This window comes from Trichechus manatus, unplaced genomic scaffold (genome assembly GCF_000243295.1).
Source record: "Trichechus manatus latirostris isolate Lorelei unplaced genomic scaffold, TriManLat1.0 scaffold00058, whole genome shotgun sequence".
NCBI classification, from domain to species: Eukaryota; Metazoa; Chordata; class Mammalia; order Sirenia; family Trichechidae; genus Trichechus; species Trichechus manatus.
Genome location: NW_004443994.1, coordinates 302,330 through 315,856, shown reverse-complemented (window position 1 = coordinate 315,856; position 13,527 = coordinate 302,330).

The following is a 13,527-nucleotide window of genomic DNA, read 5'->3' as shown; positions in this document are numbered from 1 at the left end:
CAGGGAAATGAAGAGAGAAGCGAATTGAGGAGCGATCAGGAGGTGGGAAGTAGAGACAATCCTTTAAAGAAACTTGAATAAAACAGGAAAAAAATAAATTGTGTTTGAGGATCAAAGGAGGAATTTTGTAGCCAGAGAGAAATTAGAGCATGTTTATAGACTGAGAGGAAGGTGTCACTAGAGAAGGAGAAGTAAAAGTGAAGGAGAGAGGGAATGGATTAAAATACAGTACAATCTTCAGCAACATTGTTAGTAGCTTTCTGCTTCTTGCATTATCCAACTCTGGTACCCTCACTTAGCAAACTGCTTCAAACTTCCTCCTAATTTTTCTTCATCCAAGCTTCATCTGGGCCATTTATCAAAGGTTCATTTCTCTGATTATATAGATTTGATGATGGCACTCCCATTTCTCATTCAAAAGTTAAGCCAGGAGGTTTGTACTTTGCCCATTTGCAGTCTGATTTTTCTCAAAGAAAATAAAATATACACATACCAAAGCATTTTAAAATTAAAATAGGCACTGAACAGACATATTTCTGCCAGGAATAATCTCTCCTGTACTCGAAACAGGTTTGCAAGGTAGTAAATTGAGACTAGCCTTTTGCTTCTTACCCTATAGGGGCAGTGAATCAGGATTTCCTGAAATTAAGCAATCATGTAAAATGCATTAGTGGCTTCTAGAAGACCTCAGGCTTCCTTCTGCCAAGAAATTAAACCTGTTTTCTACTTGGAATCTCTTTCTTATTCCCCAGTGACCTCAGTTAAAGTCCTTCCCTCAGCCTCAGATACAATATGACAACGTAGCTAAGATTCATCACTGAAAGTTTATTTTTTCTAGAAACATACGCTTTGTGATGATTACTACACATCACTGGGAAGGTTAGATTCCACGTCTGAATCATGATTTTACAGCCAAACCTACACTAGCTGTTAGTCCTATTTCAATTCCTAGCATTGCCAACCCAATTATAATCTGGTTTCTGCCCCAACTCTACCACTGAAATTTATCTTCACTACCAGTGATCTCCTAATTGCTAATCTGTTGTTCTCACTCTGTTTGAACTTTCTGTATCAATTTCACCTCCTCCTTGAAACAGCTGTTTCCAGCACACTGCTTTTTCCTAATTCTCTTCTATCCTCCTTCACTGGTTACCCACAAATATTGCAGTTAATGTTGCAGTTGCCCCAAGGTTGCCTCATTGACCCTCCTCCTTCTGTCAAGTATCAGAAACTAGATGGCAGCAGGGGCCATTTGGTAACACGAAGGCCAGGCAGGTAACATGAAGGTCAAGTATAATTAGTAGGGAGTGGTGGGATCTCTGGCAAAGAGAAATGCATACCCTGTGTAAAGTTGCCCACAATTGAAAGTTTTTAAACACTGTCCTGGCCAAATATCATTTCATAGACTGGGCTTTACAGCTGGTTAGTGACAGAGATGCTCTCAGAACTTAGGTCTTCCTGTTCAGGGCTCTTAAGATAGGACCTGTTTATAGGGTGTTCTGTGTATCACTCAACTCCTGCCTAATAAAATGATAATCATTCATGCCTTTGTGTTCAGGGGCCTTGGTAAATCACCCAACCTGATGTATATATACAGGGCCCTGGTGGTACAGTGGTTAAGAGCTCACCTGCTAACCAAAAGATTGACAGTTCGAATCCACCAAGGGCTCCTTGGAAACTCTATGGGGCAGTTCTACTCTGTCCTACAGGGTCACTACGAGTCGGAACCGACTCGACTGCAAAGGGTTTTATATATATGTCACAACATTTGCTAATTTAATGTTTTTCACGTGTACTTAGTGGGATCAATTGCATTAATCAAGCTGTGCAAACATCACCAAAATCCATTGCCAAATTTTCCATCACCATAAACAGAAACTTAATGCTTTCTAAGCACCTTCATTTTGCTGGGTGATAATGTGCAAAACAAGGAGACGTGGTGGCTCAATGGTTAAGAGCTCAGTTGTTAATGGAAAGGCCAGCAGTTCAAATCCATCAGTGACTCCAGCAGGAGAAGACTTGGTAATTGGCTCAGTAAAGATTACATCCTAAGAAACCCTATGGGGCAGTTCTACACTGTCCTATAGGGTCACCATGAGTACACAACAACAAACGTAAAACAGGTCCTGCCATCAGCTAGAAAGAAAAGAGGATCCAGGTTTTTGCAGTATCTGACAAAAACACATGAGGAAGTACAAGGCTGGAGTTCAGGCTTTTCCACCACTCTCCCACATTCACATTGACCTCCATGTCCCATTTCCCTCCTCAATGCCCTCTTCATAACATAGATTAAAATACCATGCATCGTCATCAAGTCCTCCCTTGAAGCAGTCACATCATTTCCGTGCTTCTACATCTCATCTGGCCTGCCCTTTCTCTTCAACTTTGTCTCAACAATTTATCCAGATAAATTCTGTATACTCTGACTGATGTTCCCTGCATACCTTGCTAGACTGTAAGTGCCAAAGGGCAGGGACCCTGTTCCTCTTATTACCAGTGTCTGGCACAAAGGATGTGTTTCATAAATATTTATTAAACTAAATGGACTGCCTCATTCACAGTGCTGCATCTAATTCTCCCCAGCTGGAGTATCCTCACTCTTCATCCTTTTATGAGTCCTTGCCCAAATTATTTAGCCCATATTAATCTCATTCTTCTAATAATCAACCAGTTGCCTTCAAGGTGATTCCAACTCATGGTGGCCCAAGTGCATCAGAATAGAGCTGTGCTCCCTGGGGTTTTTAATGGCTAACTTTTTGGAAGTAGATCATCAGGCCTTTCTTCCAAGGTGCCTCTGAGTGGACTTGAGCCTCCAACCTTTCGGTTAGCAGCTAAGCATGTTAACCATTTGCATCACCCAGGGATTCCATTCTTAGGAATAGCATTTCAAGTTTGTTATGTACAATTTAGTATTGGATTATATCCCACACTGGTGATATTCCTTCAATCCTCAGGTAAAGACACTGTTGATTATTAAGTCCTTTGCTACTCCTAGCTCATTTTGCTGCTCAGTGAACACTGAAATTCCTTAAGTAGACACTTACATATAATATCTGCAACTTGCCAGCAGGAGCTCCTCTTATGTTTTGAGGATTAAGACTGCAGTGTTCAGCTTTCAAGTAAGTCATCTTAACTCAGAGAAAATCTGAGTAACTGCAAGAAATTAGTCAGAAAGGATAAAACAGGAAACACTGATCCAAGAACATGAGATCTTCCATATAGCAAAGTCATTTCCTAAGAAGGGCAATAAATTTCCTTGACAGGAACATTTGGATCTCGTTCCTAAAGATCTGATCCTTCTTCTCCACACAACACACCCACGTTCCTGTTTTGTTTTTTTGTTTTTTTTAAGTGTGCTTTAGGTGAAAGTTTACAGAGCAAATTAGTTTCTCTTTCAACAATTTATACATAAATTGTTTTGTGACATTGATTGCAATCCCCATGATGTGTCAACGCTTTCCCCTTTCCCACTCTGGGTTCCCCATTTCCATCTGTCCATTTTTCCTATCCCTTCCTACCTTCTCGTCATTGCTTTGGGGAAGGTGCTGCCCACTCGGTCTCATATACATGATTGAAGTAAGAAGCACGTTCCTCACGTGTGTTATTGTGTGTCTTATAGAGCTTTCTAATCTTTGGCTGAAGGGTGAACTTCAGGAGTGGCTTTAGTTCTGAGTTAGCAGAGTGTCCGGGGGACCATAGTCTCAGAGGGTTCTCCAATCTCTGTCAGACCAATAAGTCTGGTCTTTTTTTTATGAATTTGATGGACACTTAGGTCCACGCTCCCATTTTTATGTGGCCTGAATAAGAACCCTTCTACAGGTTCTTAAATATTTGAGATTGCATCCTCTGGAATAATTTTGCCTTGTAATAATTCAAGTGGATATTTTAGTCTCTTGTTGGACTGCTTGCTCTAAGGCAAAGACTCACGAGTGTACTTGATTCTCCTTCATGACAAGAAGGAGATAAACTCCAGTAAAAATACAACTTCTGTGACAGCAACACATGACCCCAAACAACTAGCAATTACAGAATGGACTTAGAAAGAAAGGGGATTTTTTTTTTCCCACAAGAGTCTCCACTTGATGACAGGAATGGCTGATTTCTCTACCATTAGGCAATCTGTGACATGCTAGACTGATTAAGGTTATATTTTATCAAATGTAATCTTTCCATTATAGTGATATGAGACTAGCCTAAGAAAAAGGGAATTTAGCAGCAAATCTAATTGAAAAATCCAAAAGTTGTTTGGCTTTAGGCATGGCCTAGGGCAGGAATCAGCAAACTACAGCCCATTGTCCTTTTTTGTAAATAAAATTTTATTGTCACACAGCCACGTCAATTCTTTTATGTATTTTCTATGGCTGCTTTTGAGCTACAAGGGCAGAGATGAGCAGTTAGTTGCAAGAGAGACCTTAGGGCCTACAAACCTAAAATATTTACTGCCTAGCCCTTTCCAGAAACAGTTTGCCAACTCCTGGCCTAGCAACGCTATGAGTCGGAATCAACTCGACAGCAATGGGTTTGGGTTTTTTTTTTTGCCTAGGGCCTGAAATGATGTCATCAGGATTCTCATTCCATTTTCTTGTCTTCGATTTTTTTTTTTTTCTGAAATGGAGTCCTTCTCTGCCTCCACATGAATTCCCAGCAACTCCTTGCTGATATCATTTCTTTCTGCTAAGAATCTCAAATGAAAATAACTCTTCTTTTCCAGTAAATCTTGCAAAAGTCCTAGGATTTATTCTAAAATGACAACTAGGAGGATGGATTTACACTGATTAGCTCAGGATTGGGTCATACCAAAAGCCCTGGTGTTGGGGTTGGGGTTGGGGTTGACCATATTCAAGCGACATGGACTGAGAATGGAGAGGTTCTCCCAAGCAGGGATGGATGCTAGGAAGGCAAAACCAACAAAAGTCCATTATAAAATCTTTTTCCTCCTCCTCCTGTTTGGTCACATTCTGGTCTTGGAGATTTCTCAAGACACGTCAATGAGACCAGTGTGTGATTTCAGAGAGCTTTAAGGCAGTTACTATTGATAACAGTGACTAGTTATTGATGAGGTTCAGTGCCAGACACTGTTCCAAGCCCTTTATAAACATTATCTTGTTTATCTTCCCAACAGCTCTATAAGCTAACCAAACCAAACCCTTTGCTATCGAGTTGATTCTGACTCATAGTGAATCTATAGGACAAAGTAGAACTGCCCCATACAGTTTTCAAGGAGCACCTGATGAATTCGAACTGCCAATCTTTTGGTTAGCAGCTGTAGCTCTTAACGACTACACCACCAGGGTTTCCGCTGTATAAACTAGACATTCTTATTTCCATTTTGCTCATGAGGCAATTGAAGATGAAAACCAGTACCATCAAACTGATTTCAACTCATGGTGACCCCAAGCGTGTCAGAGTAGAACTGTGCTGCATAGGGTTTTCAATGGCTGACTTCTCAGAAATAGATTACCAGGCCTTTCTTCTGAGGTGACTCTGGGTGGACTTGAACCTACAACATTTTGATTAGCAGCTGAGCACATTAACCATTGGCAGCACCCACGGACTCCAGCTGCCCTAAAAGTCCCAGAGCCAGGATTCAAACTTGAATCTGTCTGACTCCAGATTAAACTGTGCTGCCCTTCCTCCTCAACCTATTATAGCCTCACCTTTCTGGGAATTCCTTATCACACCCTCAGTGCCTGAATGATGCTTGAGCGCTGAACTGGGAACCAGGAGGCCAGAGTTCTAGTAGACATCTCTGCCACTAACTCAATGGATAACTTTTAGCAAGTTACTTACTCAGTTTCCTCATATGTATGAGTAGACTAAACTACCAGTGATTTTCAAACTATGTTCCACAGAGTACAGGGGCTTCTGTGGCAGTGCCTAGGATCTACCATAGGGAGCAAGGGGACATCGAACAAGTATCCCCTCCAACTCTAACTCATTCCATCACATCATCCATCTCCATTGCTTTCTATTCTGCTTCTTCTTAAATATATAAAGAATAAAGACTTCTGATGCAAAAAAATAAAAATAACCACAGGACTAGAAGATCTCCAAGAGCTTTGTCAATATTCTCTGTTTGTTCTCGAAAAATCCCCTGTTCACTTTTCTCCACCTTTCTCTGTGCCCTGGAAGGCTGATCTGTACGGACTAATTCAATAGGTATCCTTGTGCTTTGGCTTCCTGTTGGGTTTGGCTAATAGGAGAGGACGGGAGGAGAAAGGGGTTGGCTCATTAATGTCCCTGGCTCAGTGACTGAGTTCTTCTATCAAAGGCCACAGCTTCTGTTGGGTGGCCCTCTCCTTCACCTTTCTCTGGGTTGTGTAGCTCCTCCGATCTCTGGCCCACTCTGGTCTAGGGGTGGTAATGACTCACTGCTATTGCTAGCCCTAATTCTTAATTATCCATTTTGAATGGGTCATCTATTCTTTGCCAAAACCCTGACTATAGTCTACTAGTTTTTTTAGCATCAGTGAGTCTCTGTATCATGAACTTTTGTTCACCTATCCCACTTTCATATCCATTCCCATACCTCTTGAATGTCTGCTAAATGCCAGGCACAGTTGACAGTGGAGATTTCCTTTAGCTCTAATATTCTTTGAGCCTGTGACTCAAAACCCTTCATCAGAAATGATTTTAGTGCTTCTTCTGTTATAGCAGAAGTAGGCAAAAAATCAGCAAAGTAAACTGACATCTGGGGATTTCTTTCAAAACATCTAAATTAGTAAGCGCATATTTTTCCAAACATTATTGCTTTTACTCCTTTACACCATCATTTACCAAACATTTGTGGAGTGTGTATTATGTTCTAGGCACTGGGCTCAGCCGTGGAGCTACAGACCCAACACAGGTGTCAAGGAATTCACAGACCCGTGAGAACAAGACAAGTAAATGAGCAATCTACCTAACATACTCACTCAATCATCCCCAGAATGATTCACTTTCAGACATAGAGATATTCTACAGCATTAACTATGAGAGGTGTTGATGCTCAGAGAATAAATGGATTACATCCAAGGGCAGTAGGAGGATAGTGTTTGAATTATGAGGGTCAAGGTGAGAAGAAACTTGGAAGGGGAGAGCAAGAGTTCCCAATCAAGAGATGAGTGTGACCACAGGCCTGCCAGAAGTACAGAATGTGCTTCAGACACCACACACAGTTCAGTTCAACTAGAATGTAGGTGTGGAAGACATCTGTTGTGTTTACCACTCAAAAACCATTCATCTTTCTTCTAGTGGAAATAATACCCCAAATTGTACTTGGGGAATAATCCCTCCCCTCTGTTATCCCTTAAGGTGTGAGGTTGACAACCTTCAGCTCTAAGGATGGGCCTTATTGGTCATGGTTAACATATTCTAGACCCCTAAAAAGGTGATTGGTTGAATGGTAGCCATGTGAGCCAATTTAGACTGATGAATGTTTTGTTTGAATCTCTGAATCTAGTTAGAATTCAACTGTGAGAGTTCTCTTTCTGTTGGATTTGAAGCTAAGAGTTTGTAAAGGTAGAAGCTGCTGCAATCAGCTTGTAACATGAGGAGAAAGCCTAAAAATGGAGCTAGCACAGAAGGACAGCCAAAAGGTGGAGAGGAAGAGATTGGGTTCTGATCAAGCCACTCCTAAAGCTGAAGTATTCCTTCAGTATTCCAGTCACCAATCAAACCAATTTATATATTAACCAATAAATTCCCTTTATTTCTTAAGCCAGTTTTGATTGGGATTTCTGTAATGTTTACTTAGAAAACATGTAGAAGACAAGACAGAGATAAGACTGGAGAGAGTTTGAAACCAGAGCACAGAAGACCTTGCACGCAGGCTTTGTGCTAGATTCAATAGCAAGGTTTTTAGCAGGCAATCAACATAATTCTTACATTTCCCTTTATAGTGTTTGAAGCAGTTTCACATAAATTATCTCTTTGACTCTTCACAGTTAACCAGTGTAGCACATATTATCCACAATTTACAAACAAGGAAATGGAGTCCCAGAAAGGCCAATGACTTGCTTAAATTTATGTAGCTCATAAGAAAAAGAGCAAAGTCTTAGTCTTGGATCTTTTGATCCTAAATCCATAATGCTAATACTAAAGCTGCCTTATTGACATGCTGAAAGGATTGAATCTGAAGAGTGCAAAAGATCCTTAACACCAAGATACCTTTCTGATTTCATAGCCTGCCTGTGTTGGAATATTTGTAACTTTTGGACAGGATGAGGGCGGTGCTGGTGCAGATCTCTCGTTGCCGTGGAAAAAGCATGGTCTTCAAATACATAGGGGGCTTGACTACTTGTTATCACATGACCTTTGAACAAGTCATCACCTCCTCATTTGTAAAATAGTGTTATGGATTGAATTGTGTCCCCCAAAAATGAGTATCAATTTGGCTAGGCCATGATCCCCAGTATTGTGTGAGTGTCCACCATTTTGTCATCTGATATGATTTTCCTATGTGTTGTAAATCTTACCTCTATGACGTTAATGAGGCAGGATTAGAGGCAGTTAGGTTAATGAGTCAGGACTCGTTCTACAAGATTAGGTTGTATTTTGAGTAAATCTCTTTTAAGATATAAAAGAGAGAAGTGAACAGAGAGACAGGGAGACTTCCTACCACCAAGAAAGAAAAGCCAGCAGCAAAACAATCCTTTGGACCTTGAGTCCCTGGGCTGAGAATCTCCTAGACCAGGGGAAGGTTGATGACAAAGACTTTTCCCTAGAGCCAACAGAGAGAGAAAGACTTCCCCTGGAGCTGGCACCCTGAATTCGGACTTCTGGCCTCCTAGACTGTGAGAGAATAAACTTCTCTTTGTTAAAGCCATCCACTTGTGGTATTTCTGTTATAGCAGCACTAGACAACTAAGACAAACAGTAATGACAATAATTCTCACCCCACTGAGGTGACATGGATATTAAATAATATGTAAAGTTCCTGGCACATAATAGAAATTCAGTAAAAGTTGGCTCTTTTTATCGTTGAAGGCAGTAAAAGCAAGGCTTTTGAATTTGGCAGACCTGGGTTCAGGTCTGCTAAGTTCCAGGGTGCACGTCTGTCCTGATCCGTGTTGAATCCACAGTGCTCTAGTGAGTACTTAGTAAATGCTTGAATGAATTTAAACAAAAGAGTTAAATGTTAAATTTGAGTTTTTTTTTTAAATTGAGATAATAAACTATATAGTACAAGACTATTATAAGGAATAAATGACCCAACACACATGTGAAACATTTAGCCCAATGCCTGGCCCATAGTAGGTTCTCAGTAAATAATAATAATTGCAGCTGATTTTTATTGAGTGCTTTCCATATGCTAGTCACTGTTTTAAAACACTCTGCATATTCTGACTCATCTAATTCTCAAAACCTCCCTGGTCCCATTTTATAGATAAAGAAACAAAGGCCCTGTATTTATGATTATTGCCATAAATTGTTGATGCCACTTTAGGTCAAGTGTTTGTCCAACTCTTCTTTTGAAAGTTTGGGACTCTCAAGGCATCTAATTCAGTGTATGTTAAATGGTGGCTTCTCTTTTTCTGATTTACATTACAGTATTAGAAAGAAATAAAACCGTCTTTCCTTAAAAACACAATGAAGACTTTTCTCTCAGTCTTTCTCCTTCCCCCATTATTCCCGACGAGTGAGGTTGGACTGCCGGAGGTTTTGTTGTCTGGCAGGAGCCCTTTGATTCAAAGACTGCCAGCTCCATGAGCCAGCCAGGCCTCTGCCCCCTCCTGGCTCAGAGACACTGAAGCAGCAGCAGCAGACAGCCTCCCCACCTGGGCTGTCTCTAATTCTTTCCCTGAATTACCTGGTGCCATCTGCTGGCCAAATTAAGTTAAAATAATCATCACATTAATGTTTGCCAAGATCCTAAGAGGCTCCAACAGTTTCTCAGCACTTTCCTGAGGCATCTTCAGGGGTTGCCTTGAGGCAATGTTAGCAGACAGACCAATCTAGCAAGTGTACAGGCCACATTTCAAAGCGAAGGGAAGTTTAGCCAAAGATGGCTGGTGCCTAATTTCATTTCAGGCCCCCATTGGTGAAATGAGAGGACTTCTCAAACCATTATCCCTAAATCAACCTTCTTCTCACTCCACAAATGTGCCATCTTGTCCTGAGCCACACACGTTTCACACTCCACCCCCTTCCGCCCCCCATCTCCCTGTCACCAGCCTGACTTCCTTTCATTAGCACTAAGGGCTTGCACAAGACTCATATTACCATGACAACCGACCACTTAGATGTTGTTTGGAACCCCTCGCCAGCCCTGTTTCACATAGAAAAGTTACAAAAGTAGTACAAAGAACTTCTCTATATCACTCTCCCAGAAACCCAATTCACGTTTGGCCAATTGCCTCAGTAGCTCCTCTATAGAATCCAGGATCACATGTTGTACATCATGTTGTCGTGTTTCTCTAGTATCTTTCAATCTGGAACATTTCTCAGCCTTTCCTTGACATTTTTTGAAAATTACGAACCACATTGCCGAATGTCTCTCAGTTGAGGTTTGTCTGATGATGGCTCGTGATTAAACCCAGTTTATACATTTTCGGCTGAAATGTAAGAAATGTTATGCCTTTTCGTTGCATCCTATCTGGTGGTACACATGTCTATTCATCCATTTCTGATGGTAGTAATTTTGATCACTTTCATTAAGATGGTATTTGTGAGGTTCCTATACTGTGAAGTTACTTTTTTTCCTTTTGTAGCCGTATTAGTTTCCTATTGTTGCTGTAAGAGATCACTACAAGTTTAGTGACTTAAAACAACACAGGTTTATCTTATAGTTCTGGAGATCAGAAGTCTGAAATGGGTCTCACTGGGCTGAAATAAAGGTGTTAGACAGTAGGGCTGTGTTCTTTTTGGAGGCTCTAGGGAAGAATCTGTTTCCTTGTATTTCCAGTTTCTATAGGCTATTGTGGTGCAGTGGTTAAGAACCTGGCTGTTAACCAAAAGGTCAGCAGTTTGAATCCACCAGCTACTCCCTGGAAACTCTATGGGGTAGTTTTACTCTGTCCTATAGAGTTGCTATGAGTCAGAATTGACTCAATGGCAATGATTTTGTTTTGTTTTTGTTTTTGTTTTTTTGGTTATAGGCTATCTACGTTCCTTGGCTTGTGGCCACTTTCTCCATCTTCAAAGCTAGCAGTGTAGCATATTCAAATCTTTCTTGATTCTGACCCCTGCTTCACATCTCCTTCCCTAACTATACTGCCTCCTTCTTTCACTTATAAGGATTCTTGTTATTACATTGGGCCCATCTGGATAATCTCCCCACCTCAAGATAATTTTCATTATCTTAAGATAAATACCCTTAATCATATCTGCAAAATCCCTTTGCTAGGTAAGGTAACATGTTCATAAATTCCAGGATTAGGATGTGGACATCTTTCAGGGACTGTTACTCTGCCTGCCACAGTAATTAGTAAATATTTTGTGGAGAGACACTCTGAGACTGTGGAAACTCCTGTAACTTATCCCACGTTCACCCACGAGTTTTAGCATCCATTGATGTTTCTTGCCTGAATTAATTATTACTATAATTATTACTGATGCCAAGAGGTAATTTTCTAATCCTATCATTCATTCTACATTCTACAATTGGCTTTCTACCATAAGGAGGAGCAATCTCTTCTCCCCATTTATTTATGTCAATGTGGACTCAGAGGTTCCTATTTTGTTCATTAAGTTATGATCCATTGCCAATTGGCATTTATTTTGATGTTTGAATTTTCCCAGATTTGGCTTGTGGTAGCCCCTTCAAGCTGCTCTTCATGTTCTTTTAACAGTCCTCATCATTCTTTTAGTACTTTCTGGCATAAAAAGATAGTCCAGGTTCATCTTGTCATTTCCCTGCCCCAACCCTAGGATCAGCCATTTCTCCAAGGAGCCCGGTTTCCTTTTAGTGGGGAGAGGTGTTCAGAAACCAAGATCTGGGCAGTAGGTGTGCTCATTGCTGCTAGGGTATCCCATTTCCTTTCAGTTGACAGACCTGGAAAATACATGTATGTATTTATACACAGATACTTACATCTCTATTTCTCTATCTATATGTATTGTATATAGCATTAACAATACCTCCAATTACAATTGAATATTACAGGGTTTGTTCTAGCTTTTCTTCTTTCTATATTCGTGTCTCCCTTCTCTGATGGTTCAGAGTTACCTTCAATATATTTACTTATTTGTTCAGTCTCCCTGTATGCAGCCAATCTCTGGCTCCTGGGCTGCTGTCCCCTTCTTCTTCAGGTAGCAATCCCTGCTCAGGCCTACCTCCAACTCATGGGCTGCCTACCTTATTGGGACCTACCTAATGGCTTTTTAAGAAAGGAAGAAAGGAAGGAAAGAAGGAAGACAATACTCTTTTTTTTTTTAAGGGAAGGAAAGGGAAGAGGAAGAAACAATTACATAAAGTTTAATGGACCGCTTCATGATTGTAATGAATTATTTAATTAATGGTTATTTTCTCCATCAAAATTTAAGCTCCATGAAGACAGTGATGTCTGCCTTTCTCATTACGGATTGAAATTTCAGAGCCTAGCACAATGCCTAGGTACTCAATAAATATTTTTGATGAACGATTAAGTTGTATAAAAGCAACAATAACAAAACTACAACTACTGAACAGTTTATAACACCACCAAATGTCCATCCCCCAAACAATTACCACCATCTATATAGCCCAAATCATCTACAAATTTTTTCAACCAGAAACCAAATTTTGACACTTTAAATAATCTTAATTTCATTTTTTTTCTCTAAGGCTGAGTGCCCTGGGGGTGTGGAGTGTTTTCTTACTTATTGAGCTGTTGTTGTTATTAAACATTTCTTTGGTTTTGAAGTCTGATTTTATTTAAAACACATTTTTAAACCAAGAATTTCAACACAAAATTATGCTTAAAAATATTTCAAACACCACCGTCCTGTAGCATTTGGTAGAATTGATGGCAGCCATGCAACAAGACAACGGAGAGTCCCAGTGTTAGGATTGTGAGAAATAACCTTCATTACACCTTGCAGTGTGCCAATGAAACAGGTGTATTCAGTTGCTGCCAGGCCTGTCCCATCGTTCTCCTACAAATACATTTTTTTAAAAATAGCTATAATTATTTGTCCTCTTCTTTTACCGGTAAAAGCCAAAGCCGGTCTTCAATACACATGTGTCTCTCCTCTCCCCTCTCTTTCTTCCTCCCAGATAAGAAGTCCTAATGCATTTGTGCTTTCCCCAAGTAAAAGGCATCCTTTGCAGCGGCTGATGGAAATAAACAGCTGGACTCTTTCAGACGACGCATTAGGAAGTGATGGAACATGGCGAAACACAGCTGCCACGGGGCTGAAAGTGGTTGCTCAGCACAACAGACTAAAACTTCAGGCATAAAGAGCCATAGTTGTTTCCCCTCTCTCAGAAAACCTGCCTCTTGGGGGTCACTTCGGTTCAATGGAAATAAGCATAAGTTGTGCAGCCTCCTAGAAGATACAGCATCAGCCAGGAGGGAGAAGAGGGCTGAACACAAGAATTCAAAGCTGCTTTGGGGTCAGGACCTT